Source organism: Juglans microcarpa x Juglans regia, chromosome 3D, assembly GCF_004785595.1.
Source record: "Juglans microcarpa x Juglans regia isolate MS1-56 chromosome 3D, Jm3101_v1.0, whole genome shotgun sequence".
NCBI classification, from domain to species: Eukaryota; Viridiplantae; Streptophyta; class Magnoliopsida; order Fagales; family Juglandaceae; genus Juglans; species Juglans microcarpa x Juglans regia.
In genome coordinates, this window is record NC_054598.1 from 35,027,622 (window position 1) to 35,049,275 (window position 21,654).

Consider the following 21,654-nt stretch of genomic DNA (forward strand, 5'->3'; position numbering starts at 1 on the left):
TTTCATTTCCCAGACTTTCACTGGTGCTCTAGAGTTCGTTTCCCAGTCACAAATATTAAACTTTTGCCGATTTCTCGGCAATTTTCGTTCTTTATTTACCTAGGATTCTAATTCCATGGGACTCTGTCATGGGAAACCCATTGACCACCCAACCATTGATATCAAGCATGATTTAAGACCCCATCACAACCAAACATGATGTAGACTAGATCAAGTCAAACCAAAACTAAACAATAAAATTACAAATCGAAAAAAACAAGAGAATGGGAGTTGCTTACCTTTTGTGAAGCACAATAGAACCCTAATAGAGGCATGACCAGTTGATTAAAATTGATTCTCTCTAGCAAATCGACGGCTCCTTCTCCTAGTACCAAATTCCCAACTTCGACGGCCCTGGAGTAATGAAAACAACAAGAGAATTGGAAAAAAATAGAAAAAATGGAGAGAAGGGAAGAGAGGGAGTGTCGGGCCAAAGAGACAACAGAAGAAACAAAAGAAGGGAAGAGAGAAACAGGAAGAAAAAAAAATGAAGGGGGTGTTCGTCGAGGGAGAAAGGGAGAGAAAGCGAAGAGAGAACGAATTCACGAGAGAAATAGGATGTTTCGGTTGAGGAGATGTGATTTTAGAATAAAATAATAGTTTGGCGATGAATAGTACCTCGCCATGTTTGGAGAAAATGATGGAGTTACTGTAGCTGAAAGTTTGAACTTTCTGTTTTACCGAGTCCAATGCAGCGGGCTCAAACACCATGAAGTTCATAATTTAGCTTTTTAAGAGTTTTAGCGAGACCGATGCGGATGCTCTTAAGTGTTTGAGTAGTGAGAGTACTTGAGATACTCTCATTACTATTCTTTATTTTATTATTACTTTTCACCTACTTTTTACTACTATTCAATATTTTATTATTACTTTTTTATTATTATTCACAAACATTCTCAACACTTCTCAGGTATTCTTACTATCCAAACCAAGCCTAAGATTTTTACCAGGAAAAAACAACATGCCCAAGAGTTTATGCGGCACATTTGGCCAAATCAATATCCTAATCCGAACTTTAGGTGCAGTTTGGATACAGACGTGAGATGAAACCATCTCAACTTTGATTGTATAGACAATTACTTTTGTATCCAAACGCTTATTTTAAGATTGTTGAGATCGTTTCAATTGTGTTTGACATAAAGATAAAGTACTGTCAACGCATTTGTGCTTTGTTAGATTCTTGAAAAAAAGGGCCGTAGAAAACCATCTTATCGTCTTTGGCTTTTTCAGTTTTTCTTTCGAGCACCTTCCCCTCACGAACATCGCTGCATCTTTCACAATCCATCCAAGGCCAACCACATATCACATTTCTCACCTAACTCCCCATATCACCTATAGAAATTGCGAGTTTACAAGCACATATTTGAACCAACTTGCAACCCAAGAAGCAAGGTCTGCCGATTTCCGTACAGAGTGTCAATACTTGAAGAAGGCATGCAGTATAACCGACCATATGCATGAAGAAATAAAAATTGAAGAAAAGAGATATGAAATAAACTTCTTCATTAAGAATATAATACTTACAAGGAGATTAATTCTCAAATGAGTTAGAAGCTGAAGACATGAGGGAATGACGATTGAAAGATTTACAAAGAGAGGAGGACAGGACTAGACTGGAGAGGTTTGGGCGAGAGAGGAAGGGATATCAGATTAGAATTCTGAATGCCCTTCTTGCGTCGTGAACCCCTTTATATAGACACCAAAACAATAACCCTAATAATACATGAACAGTACCGGTCGTTATAAGAACAGTATCGGCCGACGCTAAAGACAAACACAGTACCGGCCGACATTAAAGACAAGAACAGTGTCAGCCGTCACTAAAAACAAACATAGTACAGAACACGTAATCAGTACAGAACACGTAATCAGTACAGAACACGTAATCTTGTACAGAATTATTTGTCACTTTGCTGGGCAATAATCTGTCACGAATAACTTTCTAGAGGGATAAAATTCTGACAATGTCATGCTGGTTGGTTAGATAATAATCTTTTTGAATCACATATTCTGAGGATCATAATTTGCTAATTCCAGTTCAAACGGATCTTAAAAATCTATCAGTTGTACCGGATGATAAGGCGAATAATCTTGAGAAGGAGATGCAGCTTGGGTATCCTGAAATTGAGAGGCCTGTTGAGAGGGAGAAGCCTGATGGGCTGGTGATAATTCGGGTTCCTGTAATGGAGATAATCTGGGTTGTGCTTCTTCTTCATCGTCACTATCTGATATTTGTGACATTACTTCAGCTAATTTTTTCAAATCCTTCTTGCTTGTAATGGATGCTAATTGTGCTTGAAATCTGCTCCTTTGGACTAGGACTTCCGAAGTTTTGGTAACTTTTGAAAACATCTTCAATACATTATCAAAATTGTATTTTTCCCATCATTTGATGGAAACTTGACGAGCTAGGAACATAATGGTTTTGAGAGAGGGATGAGGTTTGATAACGTATTCTCATTTCATAATCCAATTTAATTTTGTTTTAAGAAAGAAGAACAAAAGGGGTGAGCAATAGTTTAATGCTGGTAGGCTGTCATTTTGTGAAATGAAATTTTGGAGACTTTCCTGAAGGGGAAGAGGAAGGAGAAGAGGCTCGGGTCCATAATATTCCCACCATAATGAGAACCATTTCGGGAGTGTTTTAATTTCTTGTAGTTTATCAAAATGAAGGAACCATGAATAACACAAATTTTTGTTTTGTTTTAAAAATATTTTTGTCCATGCTTGCTGGTAATCGTAATAATCATAATAAGTAGAATCAAAGGGATGAGAGAATTTTCTTGTTAAATAGGAATTTTTTTCCCATTGTTCCAGAGTGAGAACTTGTTTGATAGTGACTTTATGAAAAGCGATAATTAGAAACGCAGGTGGAGAAGATTGAGTTTGAAGAGAACAAAAAATTTATGAGAGAATAATTGAGTCAGTATCTACTAATATAAATTCATAAAAATGCTGGGTTTTGTTAGGAGAAAGGCATCAAGTAATTCTGAGGGTCAGACAGATGTTAAATTTCAGATTCAATAGGAAAGACTGGATGCCAATGAGATTTGATAATAATAGGAGATGAAGAAGGTTGAGATAATAATGGGGGATTAATAATTTGGGAAGGAGAATGAGAAAAATGAGAAACAACTTTGGAATAAGTTGGTAATTTTGGAGAGGCTAATGGTGAAAATGGATTGTAAGAAGGTCTAATATTTTGTGATAATAACCCCAATACCGTATAAGGTCTTGGAGTTGCAGAAGGACAAGGTGAAGGATAAGGAGGAGATGGCGGCCATGCGTATGAGGATTTGGACTTTATTTTGGACTTTGAAGATGACATGATTCTCCCTGTAAGAATTCTCGGGATAGAAAATCAGGAAGAGAATTAGATTCTCCTTTAATATGCTCAATATCAAAATCAAAAATACTTAATATAGCTTGCCATCTGGCAAATATTTGCTTAGCAGCCAGGTTTTTCATATCTTTAATTAAAACTTCCTTGGCTAATTTGCAATCTATTCTAAGTAAAAACTTTTGATTCAACAAATCATCTTGAAATTTGGAAATACATAATACAATAGATAAAATTTCTTTTTTAATGGTACTATAATTCTTTTGAGTAGGATTCCAACATCCTAAATGGAATCGAACTATCTGCTCCGAGTTGGATGATAATTTTTGTTTCATAATTCCTCCGTATCCAATATCAGATGCATCTGTTTCAACAATTTTAAAAATATGAGGAGATGAAAGCCCTAAGCATGGTAATTTCTTAAGATGGGCTTTAATTTGTTTTATGATATTAGTATGTTTTTCTGTCCAAAGAAGTGGATTCTTTTTTAATCTTTTAAATAATGATTTACATAATGGTCTGAGAGATTGGTAAAAATCTGCAACATAGTTGAGACTTCTTAGAAATCTCTGTAATTAATTTTTGTCTTTTATTTCATCTGAAAATTTATCAGAAAATTCTATTGCTCTACTAATTGGTGTAATAGTTCCTTGATAAATTACATGCCCAAAGAATCTAATTTTTTCTTGAAATAGTTTTATTTTTGATGATGAGACAACTAATCCATTTTGTTTGATAACTTGAATAAAAATATTTAAATGTTTCCAATGTTGTTCAATAGATGAAGAAAATATTAGTACATCATCTATATAAACTATTGAAAAATAAGTGAAAGGAGTAAATATTTCGTTCATAATATTTTGAAATTCACTATGGGCATTTTTTAATCCAAATGGCATAACATTCCATTCAAAATGTCCAAAGGGGACTGTGAAGACTGTTTTATATCGATCCTTTTCAGCAATTTGGATTTACCAAAAACCACTTTTCATGTCGAATTTTGATAATACTGTAGCATTATATAATCGGGATAATAAATCTTTTTTTATTAGGAATTGTGTATCTAATCCATTGTAGTACCTTATTTAAAGGTTTATAATTTATTACTAAACGAGGAACTCCTCTTTCTAATTCTGCCTGTTTTTGGACATAAAAGGCAGCACAACTCCATGGTGATTTACTTTTCCTTATTAATCCTTTTGTTTTTAAATCATTAATTTCTTTTTTACAATATTCTAGTAATTCGTTATTCATTTGGATAGGTCTAGTCTTAGTTAGAATATTTTTCTCAGAAAATTCTTTTTCATAGGGTAATTCTACTATGTGTTGTTTTCTGTTCCAGAAGGCATTAGGCAGGTTAGAGCATATTTCATTTTCAATTGTAATTTTGAAATTATCAATTTTTTGAGTTAATAATGAGTCTTTTAACTGTTCTCGAATTCTTTTATATTTTAATTCTTGTTTTAAGAAGTTTATTTAGTTTTCCTTTCTTCTAATTCTATTTTTTGTTAAAAAATTTATCTCTGGTTAATGAAATTTTCTTTAAAGAGTTAATTTCTTTTGGTATCGGGAGAAATATGAATTTAAATTGTATCTCTTGTCTAAGCATTTTAATAGAAATTCCTTCTTCTGTTACAGAGAAAGGGTAAAGTAATGCAAGAAAGAGATTTCCTAATATTACTTTGGTGTTAATATTTTTTACTAAAATGAATGTTGTTTTAAAGCAAAGTCCATTATTACAGATATGTGCATTAGATAATTTATAATTTATATTCTATTTTGTTCCATTGGCTTGGGATAATGTTTCTTTTATTTTTTCAAAATATTTAGAAGGTATTAATCCCTCTTGTATACAATTTAGATCCGCTCCTGTATCTAATAGGGCAATTGTAGTAAAAGAAAATTCTTGATTAATTGAAACTGTTACTTCAACATACCATTTTTGAAAATTTATCTTATTAAGAATATTAATGAAATTGTCTATTTCATCTAATGTTGAACATTCTCCCTGTTCAACATTATGTTTTTCTTCATGAAGATTTTTCCCATTTTTCTCTATTTTTAATAATATGATTTCTTGTAATAATTGTTCATTTGAAACTTCTAATTTAAGATTAGATGTTTTTAAATTTCTAATTTCTTGTTTTATCTCATTGATTTCTTGTTGTATATCTTAAATCGTAATTTTCTGTTTGTTAGTTTTAAATCTTCCTATTATTTCTGAAAAATTGTAAGGCGTTGAGGATGAAGTTATTGTAGTATTTTAATTATTAAATGTATCTTGTAATTTTTCTAAATAATCTTTTCTTTCTTGAGGGATGTTGATTTTGTCTATTAATTCTAGTATAATGTCTTCTTATTTTGAAAGTACATTATTGATTTTGTTACAAATACAATTATCCTTATTTAGACAATTACAAATATGTACTTCATCTTCTTCTAATTCACTATCGAAAGATTGTTCTGAAAAACTTAATTTTTTTAATTGATAAATTTCTTCTTCTTCTGAAGAACTAACCTCATCTTCATTTGAATGTATTATAAAAATGTCCATTAATTTGTCTTTTAATGTTTCGGATATATCTAATTCATTAATTTGTTGTTTGACTTTACAGTTTGATTTATAATGTCCTACTTTTTCGCATTTATAGCAAACAATTTACTTTTTCTTTTTATTAGTCTTTTTAGGACTTTTTAGTGGCTTATTATATGTTGGTTTGTCTTTTTATCTTTTTATAAAGTTTTCTGTATTTTCGTTTTTTATTGGAATAATTCTTATAAACTATTTTCCCTTTTTTGTGTCTTCTTGAGGGGGCTAATAAAGGAGTATAACCAAATTGTTCACAAAAAGTACCTAATTCATTTCTAGCAAACTTCTTTTCTTTCTCCATTTGCTTTTTTAATCTTAAATCATTGCACATAGTTAATCCAGTTCTGTTAATCTTACTTATTATATCACCATATGTGAGATTATGAAAATCAATAGTACCGTCTGATCTTAATAATGATTCTCGTACCTTTTGGGCGAAGTAATATGGAAGTCCGGCTATGAACTTTTCCTTCCAGTATGGCTGTTGGCAATCATTTCTGATCATAACTTTAGTTAGAAATACATCTTTATACCAACGGAAATCAGATAATTGAGGGCATTTAAGATTAATCAATAAATCACTAGTTCTTTCTTTAAATTGAACGGGATCACCAACAAAGTGTTTAGTTAATGCATATATTAATGTGTTGACAACATCTTCTAAGAGTAAATCATTTTCTGTTTTAATTACTTACATATTTTCATCATATTTATAAGCTGTTAATATTCGTGACCTTTCATCATATGAAAGATAATGATCCCACCAACCCTTTAGTTGGCCAGTAAATCCTGTAACAATAATGTGTGCTACCTAATGATCAGTTTTCTGTTACTTTTATAGACGTTGGCTACCATAATCATTTCCTGAAAATGATTTAGTATTTCATATTCAGATAATCCGTCTATATTCCATTCGTATAATACATCTGGTGCAAAGGCTGATCTTACTATATGTTCTCTTTCCTCGAATTGTATATCCGGTGGAGTAGGTCTGGGATACCAATTACGAGTAATAGAGACATGCTGTTTTAAATCTCTAGCCGAAAAATTATTAACATAATCTCCTCTAATCTTGTTTATTTGTAGATCTAGATTTTTAAATTGATTTTCAATATTACTAATTTCAGAGTCAGATATTACGGGTGAGTCTATTTTGCTTAATACATTAATATGTGGTTGTTTTGAGGTGGTAGCAGTGTTACTAATAGTTAATTTTTCTAATTTACTAGAGATCTGTTCCAATAAATTATTTTTGTTTTTGGAAAAAATCGATTTTAAATGGGATGGAATTTCGTGGGGAACGAATAAGAGAGTTTCTTCTATTTCTTTAATAGTGGGTTTTATAGGAGATATTTGGGTTTCAATCCTTTCTAATTATTGACCCATGATTTTTGAATATAAATTAGTATAATTATTTTGTTGTATTATATTATCAAGGTTTTTTTTCAGTATTTACAATATTATGTTTTTTTATTGGTGTAGTCAAAATTTGAGTATTCCTCTGATTGTACTTGATAGATTCAAAATGGGGATATTCTTCATAAATAATTTAGTTATTTTCTCCTTTAATTCATTGATTAGTAGTACTGTTTATGGTAGATAATTGATTTGATTTATATATCTCAAACCATGTAATAAAAGGTATATTGATCTGTATTTTTTCTAAATCTTCGTAATATTTTTCTTGAATATAATCTCTTTCTATTTTTGTAAAGGTTGAGAAAAATGTTATTCTTTTGTGACTATTTTCTTTTTTCATATAATCTTGTTTGAGATATTCTTTATTAATTTTAAATTCTTCTTTATTCAGGGTATATATTTGGGCATCATCTCCAACTACTTGAAAATACGTCGGAGAAGAGGGTTCTTTTTCAGGATTATGAGATGTAGATGCTTTATCAGGATGGCTAATAGCATATACTAGCGTATCAATAATGTTTCCAGGAATGATTCCTCGAATCTGGGTGTCAAGATTTTGGGATCTAGTATCAAAAGATCTAGTGTCAAAATTTTGAGATTTATTTCTAGAAATTGATGTAAGAATAGATCTGGGTGTATGATAACTGGAAGGTGCTGGAGAGGAATAATGTGAAAAAGATCTTCTAAAAGGCTGAAAAGCTATTTGAACCGTCCCATCCGTTTTTTTATCTATATATTCGAGATTATCTTTAAAATTATTTTCTATCTTGGATGTTGGAGTAATATTCTCTAATTGCCATTCATTAGGAAGTGTGACTTGATTCCAATTGATTTGTTTAGGAATTTGTATACTAGAATTTTGTGTACTGGATTGTAATAATAATGTATATCCTTTAGGGCTAGTAATTAAAGCTTATGGTTCTAATGTTGTTTTCATCAATTTATAATGAATCCTATAAACTACTGTTAAAGCATGTGACCCTTTCATCATTTGATAGCCATTTGTCTTAATATTTAATATTAAGGCGTGTAAAATATTACCATCAAATAATGATAAAGAATAATTGGGATAACAATTAAAATAGACCGGTCCTTGGAACAAGCTAGATTCTACCATTCCGAGTAATGAATCATGAAAGTTATAATGTCTTCCGTCTCTTAAACAAAGTAATACTGATGTATTTAAGCCATTTCGAGTAAGTGGCTTTATAGCTACTTGTACTAGTCCAATATGAATAAAAGAATAATTTTATTTTTTATGATGATCAATAGCCTTTTTTGTCGAGAGTTGTAATGATTCATAGTCATTATTTAAACTAATAGTTTTCTCTACTGTTTTAATTGTATAATTTGTAAGGAATGATAATTTAGAAGAAAAAGTAGAGATTTTGTATATTTGATTTTTTGGAACATCAGGAATTGTCCAGTCTTGTAGATTTATTTCTATATCTAATATACTGTAGTTTTCTTGATTAATATTATCAGATTTTATAGGGATGCTAGTGGTAGATTCATTAGGTTTGAATAAAGAATTCATTGAAACAGATTTTAAACAAAAATTTCCTATTTCCAAAGAGAAATAAGTAGATTAAGAACTTGAGGGAATACCACCGGGACCACCCTTAGAGCCTTCTGGCTTGAATGAGCTGACCATCGGTTTTTCTTGGCTTACCAACACAAGGTTCCCAATATACATTATTCTCTTTAGTTATGGGTTATCTTTGTAAAATTTGTATCAGTGATTCTTTACTCTTTTTTTTTCCTTTTTTTTATAAAGCAAGTATCTTCAAATGGTTTCTTATACTATTAATTTCGTTTCTTAGGAAAGCGTAATCAGCTTCATAGTATTATATCGCAGATTGTCTACTTTGATATACATGATATTTAGACATCATTAATGTATAATTTTGCCTCATTAATTGTTGTTGTCTTTTAAGATCTTTTATATTATCCATCAAGATTTGTAATTCCATTCTTAAATTATATTCTGTGCATTTTAACTCATACAAATCGCGAAAGCCAGTACTATGAGCATAATAGAAATCCATTGAATTGAAAATAGCAGGAAAAATAAGATATAACAATAACAATAACAATAGCAATAACAATACTAAATATAGCAATAACAATACTATCACCAATAGCTCTGATACCAAAGGCATATATCCCCCAGGTAGAATAATAACGTATTAATAAAATTTAAAGGCGGTAAGACCGGCTATATGCATGATAGCAAAGAAGGCAGACGGTATAACCGACCATATGCATGAGGAAATAAAAATTGAATAAAAGAGATATGAAATAAACTTCTTCATTAAGAATATAATACTTACAAAGAGATTAATTCTCAGAGGAGTTGGAAGCTGAAGACATGAGGGAAGGACGATTGAAAGATTTACAAAGAGAGGAGGACAGGACTAGACTGGAGAGGTTTGGGCGAGAGAGGAAGGGATATCATATTAGCATTCTGAATGCCCTTCTTGCCTCGTGAACCCCTTTATATAGACACTAAAACAGTAACCCTAATAATACATGAACAGTACCGGCCGTTATAAGAACAGTATCAGCCGACGCTAAAGACAAACACAGTACTGGCCGACATTAAAGACAAGAACAGTGTCAGCCGTCACTAAAAACAAACATAGTACAGAACACGTAATCTTGTACAGAATTATTTGTCACTTTGCTGGGCAATAATCTATCACGAATAACTTTCTAGAGGGATAATATTCTGACAATGTCATGCTGGTTATTAATTACTATTACTTATTTATAAATAAAATGAAATTATTATAAATACTATGCAATGATTGATGAGATCCTCATCTATCAAATCTCTAAAAAGCTAAAACTATCACATCTCACTTCTAAATCCAAATACACAAAATTTTCAAAAACCATCTCATTTTATCTCAATTCAACAATCTCACTATTATTCATAAATCATCTCAACTAATCTCATCTCAAATTACTATCCAAACGGGACCTAAGCCTCATGTGGAAGATATATAGATACATAGTGAACTCCAAAATGTTTAGTCAGCACTAATATTGCTCTCGGAGATTCGCACATACAATAGTAAAAATTGTAAGACCCACTTGATCTTGCATCTATTTACTCCAAACTTAATAATTCGAACAAAGTCTTTGTGGCCTGCTAATCAATATTAAAATGAAAGAAATACAAGAGCGCTTCTGCTGAGAAAAGGAAACCACAATAAAAATATCAATGAGGATGTCCATATAATATTGGAAACATCATAAAAAAAGCAAACCATTCTTTTTTTCTTAATGAGCAGCTTGAACCAGACAGTCATCCACATAAGAATAAACAAGTTTTTTACATGGAGTCAAGCTGTTGGGAATGATGTCCATGTGGAGCATCATGGACACAATGACGGTACAAATTTAAAGCTAAACATTTGATAGAAGTCTTTTTCTTTTAGCCATTATCATCACCCTGTACTCAAATGGCCAATATGCATCGCTAAATAATGACGGCAAATTCGCACAACTACAAGGGACCTAACTAAAATGTTTTGCTTCTTTTCTAGACAACTAAAAATCAGGAGGCAATGGCGCCTCCTACAATTGTTTCCTAACCTAACCCCTGCAGTGTGCTGAAACTAGCTATCCGTCACCTACTAAACCATATAGTTGCATCAACTGCTACTCTCATCGATGATGAGGACAGTGCTCTAGCACACCAATACACAGGCACCATGTCGCACCAATTGCTTATGAATATAGAAACCAAACCATTGAAGAGTTGAATCCAGTTCTCACCACCACTTCTCTGTATTGTAACAGACAGTTTGCTCTTCAATGCCTCCATTGCCTCCTTGACCGTGCAACCAGGAAACTACGTCCATACGAAGGATCAGAACGAAAAGCAGCAGTACGGGGCCTCCCTAAAAAGTCAACAAATGGGTGTTGCATTGAACTTCGTCCATATGAAGCATCAGAACGAAAAGCAGTAGCACGACGTCTCCCAAAATAGTTGACAAACTCACGGTCCCTGTTATATCTACTCTGCGAAGAAATGCCACGATTCTGTCCATGATTTAATGACGCAAAGGGGAAAAAAGAGTCATCCGAATAGTCATCCAAATCAGAATCATAATCACTATAACTGCCACCATGGTTAGGCTCTATCACGTAATCCCCAGCACCACAGCCCCAGGTATTGATGAAATAATTGTGCTGATCACATCGTTTTGCTCCCTCTCACACTCAAATCTCTTCCATTTTTCTTCAAGAATAGGATCCACTGCCCTTGGGCATGCTAATGGGTGCTTTGCCCTAACATGTTTTCTGAGTTCCTTGTAACTTCCAACAAATGAACAATCATTCTGCATGCAGGCTCTCTTCTTTGCATTCAGATACTTTCTTGCTGGCTCAACCACAGTCCAACCCTTCACTTGCCCGCGACATAAAGGGCATAAAAGCTCCACCTCGATCTTTTTGTTGCAATGGCCCAGACCAGAACTTGAGCTTTCCATCATCCCGGCTAAATGCTGAGAACTTGGAACTGGCGTCATCTTTGTGTAGGCTTTCTTGTATTGCTCAAGACAGTTGGAATAGCGATGGCTAGTAGAACACATATAAGGGCGGCAACCCTTGTCATAAGAGGAACAAAGTAGGAGGACAGCATTGTGAGGGTACTCCAAACAAACTGAGCAGGTTGCATGTTTCCAATCTTTCTTCTCTGATGCTTTTGAACGGCTCTTCTTAAGGATAACATCTTTAAAAACATTCCGAGAGCAAGCTGGGAATGGATGCAGGGTAGCCTGGTGATTGCGGGAGTAAGTCTTTCGTCGCACATTGCTAACTTTACCCATTTAAAAAATAAACCTGAAATTCATTTGCCAGCAAGGGGAAAGGAAGGGGAGACAGAGATCAGACATGCTGACAGAATAACTTTGGCCATTACAAATGAAAGATGACTTTTTCATTCTAATAGCATCTAAATGATCTTTTCGTTGAATTCAACCTCTTAGCACAGGCATTTTGAAATTGTCGTAAAGAGCTTCACTATTATACATTTAAACAAAATTAGTTTATCACCTATCCCAATAAAACCTTGAGGAGTTAGGTACACAACAGAGTTATAACTAAGTGAGAGCATGCTGACCTTGAAGTACATTTCCCAACAAGTCGTACCTGTCTAAATTAGTTTAGGTGCCATCCTAGTTTCCTATGATTTATAACCCGAATATTTGGTGACATCCAATACAAGAAACGAATCTCATTTAATAAGCTAATTAGACATTCTGATTTATAAGAGAAAATGTTGGAAAAATAAAAATAAAGATTTATACAATACACAAAAAGGTAATGACATCCAACAAGAACAACATTACAGGATTATTAAGGCAAAATGGAGTACTGTGAGACTGTAAAAGGTAAACAATCAGATTTTCCAAACGCTGTACACTATTGGGGATACGCACCATCAAACAAATTGCCTCAGAACAAAGAACTGATAAAAAGAAAGTTAGATCAATTTGAAGCACAGCGGCGGAGTTTTGAAGATAGGGAGTGTACAATGGCAAAGTTGCAGAAGTTTTTCGTACACACTTTAATGCTTTGGTTTTTAGCCATTGTACTTGATGGAAACAATGCGCATGACTTCGTCTTTAATCTCTTGATCTTAGTATGTATTTAGGTGTTCTTTTGTATACTTTTTGTGTACATGGGCTATGCATATTTCATTCGTATCAATAAAATTACTCTTACTTGTCAAAAAAATAAAAAATAAAAAAATTGAAGCACATAGATGCAGTTTCCTACAGAAACCTAGATGCTTTAGGGTGGTCAGCACCCTTACCTTGTCATATACCCTCACTCCTCCCTAACCCTCCCCAACCCATGTACATGTACTGGATGGCAGCTAATATATAGTAAACCTGCCCACGGGCTTTAACAGAGTCCATGAATTAAGTGGCTGTAGGTTTAAATGCATGATCCACCCTGCATAGGAAATGTTTCTAAAAAAACCTATAAAACGTGATAAAAATATATATATATATATATATAAATAATAATAGCAATAATCAGCACAGACATACCCACAGTAAACACTACATATAGCACAAACAGAAGTATAATATACAGTCAGACACAAACATTTGATCCATGTATGTGTTACCAGCCATAAGCAGAATGGCACATGCCACAAACAATCAGCATTAATAGTCCAAAATCGAAGGGAATCTCATTTCCAGATGTGCATCCGTAACTAATTTCTGAAAAGTAGAGCACAAGTAATCACATCTTGAAGAAATGCACACACTGGAATTTTAACCAATAATAGGGTCAAGGTTTAGACATAGCAAAGAAACAAGGATAAGGAATTACTTATAAAAAAAGAAAAAAATAAGGAGTGAACAAACGATACCAAAAAACTAGAAGTGATTTTATTTTCATCATCATAATCACAACCCAAGTTTCAATCAACCAACAGCATTCACTGACACTTGTTAGCCCAAATTAACTGTAGCTCATTCTGGAAACTTAAATTGAGACATCCAAAAGGACAAGTCATACCAATTTAGGATGTGTTTGTTTAGGATGAAAATATTTTCTAGAGTTTGTGTTTGAGTGGGGCTGAAAACATTGGTCAAAAGAAAAGCTAAAAGTTGGTCAATTGAAAATAAGAGGGTTGAGGCATAAATTAACTTACCCTCTTTTAGGAGAGTAAGTTATTTTCCCAGTGTTTTTCTATGTGTATGTGAGTGGGACTCTACACTACCGGTTTTTCTTCACAAAGAACTCTAGACTCTAACAAAACTCTTATGTGAAGGCAATCAAGGAGCAAGGTTTTGGCTGGAAAAATCCAAAAGGTATTCTTCTTCTTCCACCTGATTACTTGACGCTTGAGACTCCAAGAAGTGCAAAGACTCACAGTGCTACACATGGTTAAAATTGTAAAATAACGAAAAGGGGTGACTCACACACATTACTAATTGCTTCACTAATATCAAGTATCTGATAGGAGCGACAAACAGAAATAAGACCCTATGAATTTCGATTCAACGGTCATCAATATATATATATATATATATATATGCAAAATAAGGATTCAACATTCCATCAGATAGAAATCTTGACAGAAATGCTGGTAGAGTTTTGCCCCATTTTGGCAAGGTCAACAAAGCATGAACGGGCACAAAGAAAAAATTTAGCCACTAGGCTTTCAAAAGAAAGAAATAAATAAATCCAATCTATATGAAGTCTAGGTAGAATATGTGGTCTGTCAAGCTTCAACTATTTTAAGATATTTTTTCAAAAAAAAAAATATGCTGTCTGCCAAGCTTCAAAAAATAAGAGATAAAAATTCTACTGATTTTCCAATTATTCAATAATATATTCCTATTAATAAATTTTCTTATATGAAATTACACAAACTATTCATGGTTTTTCGATGCAAGAAAAACAACACTTTTTTTTTTTGTAAGTAATAATTTTATTCAAAGAAATAGGCATAAGCCCAAGTACACAGGACGTATACAAAGAAAATACCAACAACTTCCAGAAACAAAAAGAAACTAACACCAGAAAACTAAAACAGCTTCAGAAAATTATCCACCATTACATAAGCTTTAGCCCAAGAACTCAAAGTACTCAAGAAAAAATCCCTAAGATCTCCCAAAGAGCGTTCTTTATCTTCGAAGCATCTCCCATTTCATTCGAGCAATATGCACCACATAAGACAAGGAGGAATCATCTTCCAAACACTCGCCGCCTTCTTACAGCCCTTCAAACCCTTCCACCCTACCAATAAATCACCACTTCTCTGGGCATTACCCAATGTAATCCTGTCCAACTCAAAGCCTGGTTCCACAAGAATCTTGTCACTTCACAGTGAAGAAAAAGATGATTTACTGATTCTCCATCCCTTTTGCACATAACACACCAATCAGCAATAAACAAAACTCCCCTTCTAAGACTATCATTTGTCAATACTTTGCCCAAAGAAGCCACCCAACAGAAAAAAGCAACCTTAGAAGGAACTTTCACTTTCCAAATACTTTTCCAAGGGAATACACAACTACTATGGCTTGACAAAATTCTGTAATAAGATGAAACTGAAAACTTGGCATTTCCAGTAGGAATCCACACCATGCTATCCTCTCTTTCTAGCACCAACTTTGAGCTGTAGAGTTTAACCAGCAAAGCCTTAACTTCATCCATTTCCCAGTCATTAACATCCCTATTAAAAATGGCATTCCATTCAACCTTATTATTACTAATCACAAACAGCTGCATTTTGATCCCTTGCAATTCTGAATAGAGCAGGAAATTCCAGCTTAAGAGCAGTATCCCCACACCACAAATCATGCCAAAAGAGTATCCTCTTTCCATCTCCCACCTTCAATCTGAAATTATTGGAGAAGGAATCCCATCCTTTTCAAATAAATTTCCACAAATTAACCCCATAAGCTCCACTAGATTCTTTAGGACACCAACCTCCCCACAAACGTTCATATTTCACATCTATCACATTTTTCCATAGAGCTTTACTCTCCAATTGATATCTCCAAAGCCATTTCCCAAGTAAAGCTCTATTAAAAACCCTTAAATCTTTAATCCCCAAACCACCACAATCCAATGGTTGACAAACCTTCTTCCAACTAACCAAATGAAACTTCTTTTCCTCACCATTGCCACCCCATAAAAAGTTTCAAAATAAACTCCTGATTCTCTTTTCAACCATTGCCGGAAGAGGAAAAAGAAAAAGGAAATAGGTGGGCAGGTTGGACAAAGTACTTTTTATAAGAGTTAATCTTCCCCCCTTAGATAAGTAGATCCGCTTCCAACCAGCTAACCTCCTTTCAATTTTTTCAATCACCCCATCCCATATGTTTGGATAAAACAACACATTATTTTCAACATGTTTTGGTTGTTAGTCGCACACCACAAATTGCTTTCAGAATCATTTTCAGTGTCATCCAAACTTAGGAAACTAATAGTTTTCTCATAGAACATTTTCAGATCTAAATATTTTCTAATATTTTTTTTTATAAGTAAAAAATTATATATATCAAAAGGAGAAACCAAGTATACTGAATGTATACAAGAAAACACATTGCCCAAAATGATCCAAAAAGCCCCTAATGACCCAAAAAGCCCATGGAGAAACAACCTAAAATACACCAGACCCAACACCAACCCCTTGTTTCCCCTAGAACTAAAACTCTACCTGAACACCCAACCCCAACCCCTTGATTCCCGTCTTCACAATGTCCCCCCTTTAGACTTCCCTCTAGTTGAGCTACCACCCTTAACGTCGTAGTTGATTGCCCAAGAAAGACACTGTAACTCTCTGCTTTTCTTGAAAGTTGATTTGGTTTCAAGCACGTGGCTTGCCTCAATCGCAGTGATTAGTTCTTTAAATTGATCTTCACATCCTCCATGTGAGATTCCCACAAACTGCTGAATCTCATTAACTTTAGGCAAAATCCAATCTGCCATTGGAGGAAAAGAGACCAGGGGAGCAACGTTATCCCCGGACACAGTATCCAACTGCACTCTCGACTCTACACAAGGCACCAATGCCAAATCCATAGGTTCTCCAGCAACTCCATTGGTTCTCTCCATTGGAGATCTGGAGTGACAGCAAGTCCCTTCACCTCTGGGGTGATAGCGGATCCTACATCTCCTTCAAACCTCGGCAGTACAATTTTCCTTCAACTCTGACGAGGGAGCTATAGTTTCTTTGGGGACCAAGGGTGTAATACCGACTATCGGTCTATCCTGTGTTACATGAGGCGAATGGCATTCCACTAATGTAGACCCTACTTCAAATAACCTAGATTTCCTTTTGACCCACCATACTCTCCTGGATCTGGTTATAGGGACATGGCCGAATCCGATATTCCATTTTCCTTTTTCTGAGTTTAAAGGATTCGGGCATATCTTGTTACTTACAACCTTGTTGCCTCCAACTGAAAACCGATCTATTTTCGTAGACAATATAGTTATCGCTGCCTTCAACTCGCCAAGTTGGGTTTCCATCTCTTTTAAAGAATTGTGCATCTCGACAAGCTAGTCTTGAGGCATAATTTGCAGACCCTCCTCACTCTGAACCCCCGAAGCCTGACCCGTCTTTAGAGCTGCTGCATAGGATCGCCTCGCCACATGTATGCTACGCGGCTCCCTGACAGAGCCATGTCCTACAGCACCTTGTCCTTCCAAACCGTCACTCCCTCTCTTGCCGAAGGAAAAATCAGGCAACACCTCCACCATCCTTCTCCAGCCACTGCTCCCCTCCTCAGGAATGAAAATAAAATTCCTCCTCCCTCCACCTCCATACTCCTCCCTCCACCTCCATACTCCTCCACCAACATATAACGTCCTCGAGCATTCGAGCAACGATGCGTAGTGAAACTACATCTAGCTTCCCGAACAATAGAGAAAAAATCTTGTTTCTCATCTTTTGTGCATGCTTCCATGGCCTTGGCCAGCCACTGTACTGTTGTTAAACCCAAAACCAGCTTAGATATTACCCTTCGACTCCTTTCAGTGATGACCAACATGCTCCACTCTAATATTCCCCATTTTAAGTTGAAAAAAATGCACCATAATATGTTAATTTTTCTAAAATTATAGGTGTACCCACAAGGACCTCATTAAGCTAGATTTTTAACCTCAGAAACAATATCAAAGCTAGAATCTCCAAATTCTAGATTTCCCACATAAAAGAAAGCCTAAACCTCCAGCATAGTAGCTAAGCTTGTCTAATTGTTAGATCATGGTAAGTCTTTGGTTCTTCTCAACCACTACCATAAGAGAAATAGAAAAGGTCGAATACACCCAATGATAAAAAAATAACTTATTTTTTCTGAGACAGCATATTTATTAATGAACAAAGTTTTCCTCCAACCCATTTAAAAAACTGATGTGTCTTTTGAGCATGTGAGAAGCACATGCTTTTTAAGTCCCTTCATTAAAAAACATGCGCTTCTCACATGCTTAATTGACACATCATTTTCATAACCCAGTTTGGAGGAAAATCCTGTCCTTTATTAATTACAACTTATAATTTCAATTTTCCTAAAGCCTTAGGTGATTTTTACTATAGATGCTCTGTTATCATTTTTAAAGAAAAGCAAAGGTGCACAAACTCACATCTAATCATTCAACTTAACAACTTAACAATCCTACAAACTGATATGCCCTAATGATTGCTCCACCATTTGCCTTAATTAACAACTGTGTAGATGTTCTGGAAAGAGCTCATATTGGAAGAAGATAAAAACTTTCAAAAACTAGTTCCATTTAGGAATATAAATAATTTCCAATATGCTGCAAAAGAGGGATCTACAAGCATCAAATATTCACCTACCTAAGACTAAAGTAGATGCTGTTGATAAATCATCAACTTCATTTTAAAAGTTTTTTTTTCATTATTATCATGTCGGGGAACCTCTCCAAGGCAGAGCCCTTCAGACCCACTCCTGCAGAGTAAATCCCGGTCTCGTGCACCACACCCTCAGAAGTTTTCCTACACGGAACTAGTTAAATTGTTCGCTCTTCACCACGGGGTGTGGCCCCTAGAGATTGTTTGCACCCAAGGGGATTTGAACCTTGGACTTGGGAGGAGCATACCCCAAGCCCAAGGCCTTTACCACTTGAGCCAACCCCTAGGGGTTTTAAAAGAAAATCAGCTGCAATGAAACGAGAGAACCAAAATGTTTGGAACTCAACAACCATGCCTCTTTTGCACCCTTATCATTCAATTATACCCCTAGGTGTGGAATCAGACATCCACACCTACCATGAGCAATCAATTAGCTGGCTTGAAGATAAAAACTGAAGCTATTCTATGGAAATGAGTGGCATTTACCAAGCTTGTAAACCAATAATGAAAGGAAAGAAATTTAAAAACAAGATATTCCTACAAAGCAATTCTAAGAGATAAATTTTTAACATGACAGAACAACCCAACCCCAAATCATTCATCATCATAGTTGATTCAGTGGTATACATAAAAACCAAACAAGTTCATGTTCCCCAAACAAGCAAATTGGGATGCAAACAAGATACTTTTTTTTTATACATAATTTTAGTCACAGATAAGATTCCTCTTCTAAATTTGTCTAGGTATGGTAGTTCTGTTTTGATAAGTCATCGTGTGGTAGTATTGTAATGCCCATAAAAAAATAACTAAAAGACAATGACAATTTATGTAACATAAATATCTGGATGCAAGCTTCTCATGATTCTGCTGTCTATTGTTTGACGTTGCTCCAAGAATCAATCAGGCAACCAACCCCAAGTAAGCACAACTCCTTCCATCTCTTATTTGGCTTCCTACCCTTACTCTGGCCCCGTTACTTATATTTCATTGTTCTATAAACAAAGTCAATCAGCTTGATTAATACACGTTCTCTGAAAACCAAGTTGACAATAAAGAAGTGAAATCACCCAAGTTCTTACATTTCAAGGTCATGCAGACAAAATTTAAAAGACATACACGCACCCACACACCCAAAATACTTAGCAATTTACATTTCTCTATATTCTACATTAAAGTGATTTACTTTCCATGAATTTTTTTTTTATGACATGGGACCTCACCAATGAAGGGCCCTTCAGACGCAACAAGGGGAGTATACCCCGGATGCACAACCCCACCAGCCAGAACAGTGTAGAAATCCAAGCACGGAATCGACTCATACTTCTGCTTCTCGTCAAGTATTTGGTAACAATCGACTCATAATTCCAAGAAGACAATACAGAGATCAAGAGTGGGATGAAAAGAAGAGGAAAAAAAATAGAGAGAGCTTTCAAAGAGGCCGGCAATACCAACTCGGACATTATTAAACTTACTGTTGAAATATAACACTCCATTTCGAAATGAAACGATCTCTAAAGCAGGCAACCGATTCTGTCTGATCACTAAATTGAACCTAATTTAACCGACAAAACCTGAGCTTCATCGCGAATCCAAGTTACAAATCACTCCAACCAATGCATAGTGGAACTATACCATCCAACCCACATACATAAATCATGAAAGTGAAAGACTTTGCTGGAAAATTTCCTCAACAAGGCACGATTATGAACGTCGAAGCATAAACAAAAAAATCATAAGATTTGAAACGGAAGTTTGAGATCTGGAACCGATCGTACCTTGACGTCTCCGAGAATTCTGAGTCTCGTCGATTTAGCCCCAGAGAAAGACAGAGAGAGAACCTCTGCGAATGTGCGTGAGAGTGCAGAAACGGAGGAAGAGGATGCGAAAGGGATCTCGTCGCTCTCGTTCGCCCACTAGGCTGCGGGTGCGTTGCGTGCGCTACTGCTTTTAAAAGAGTTTAAACATTGAGCGGTGCTCCTCTGCGGAGCAGCACCGCTTCAAGTGACCGCCAGTGGGCTTTTTTTTTTTTTTCAATTTTTTTATTTATATTTTTTATCATTTTAAATATTTTTAAAAAATATAAAAAATAAAAAATTAATACAATAATAGTTATTTCCTTAACTATTATTAAGTAAAAAAATTTAAAAAAAAAAATAAAATAAAAGATGTGTCAAATTTAAGTGTCAAAATAGCATTTTCCTTAAACATTAGAAAAAGGAAAATGAAACACTACCAAGTATTTTACATCTCAATTACTATTATATATTAAAATATTAATATTTTTTACTTTAATTCAAATCTTTTATACTTTTTTTATAAAACATACTACATTCATTAATAATAAACATTACAATTTTGATCTAAAACATACATAAGAGCACTCCCAATGGATTTTGTAAAACCCATTTTTATATAAAATTTGAAAAAAAAAAAGTAGCGCAAAACTGCCTCCAACGAATCATATATTTTCAAATCTATTTTTTATTTTGCTATAGTGTTCACCTACATGTAGAGTGAACTATACACAAATGTAAAAAAAAAAAAAAAATTATTTTTTATCTTTTCATGTACTTTGTCTTCCACAACAGTTTCTCTCTCCTTGTACTTTTTTTCCAACAAACTATTAAATAATATAATATTTAAATGATATAAAGAAAAAATAGATAAACTGATATATGGTATATTGTAAAAGTCAGTATGTAAAAAAAAAAATGAGTTTTGGTAATGTATTTTAAAGGATATGATACATAAACTATTGGGAGTGCTTAAGCCAACTACAACCTTAATAGCTCCCAGTAAACAACTGTAACTGACATGGTCTAATCCATTATGCAAACTTCTATAGACCACCGTCTGAGAGACACCACAACTCTGTATCAAGACAGAGTTTACAAATCTCAT

At 34.3% G+C, this 21,654-nt stretch overlaps 1 long non-coding RNA gene and 1 pseudogene across 1 annotated transcript; one reads left to right on the forward strand and one right to left on the reverse strand.

Moving 5' to 3' along the window:
- Nucleotides 1–92: 92 nt before the first annotated feature.
- LOC121256678 lies at nucleotides 93–18,947 on the forward strand. The gene is made up of 3 exons (XR_005939046.1): nucleotides 93–125; nucleotides 13,926–13,930; nucleotides 18,835–18,947. It is a non-coding gene; the product is annotated as an uncharacterized LOC121256678 (long non-coding RNA).
- On the reverse strand, nucleotides 10,592–20,700 carry LOC121256677 (annotated as a pseudogene).
- Between the last annotated feature and the right edge of the window lie 954 nt (nucleotides 20,701–21,654).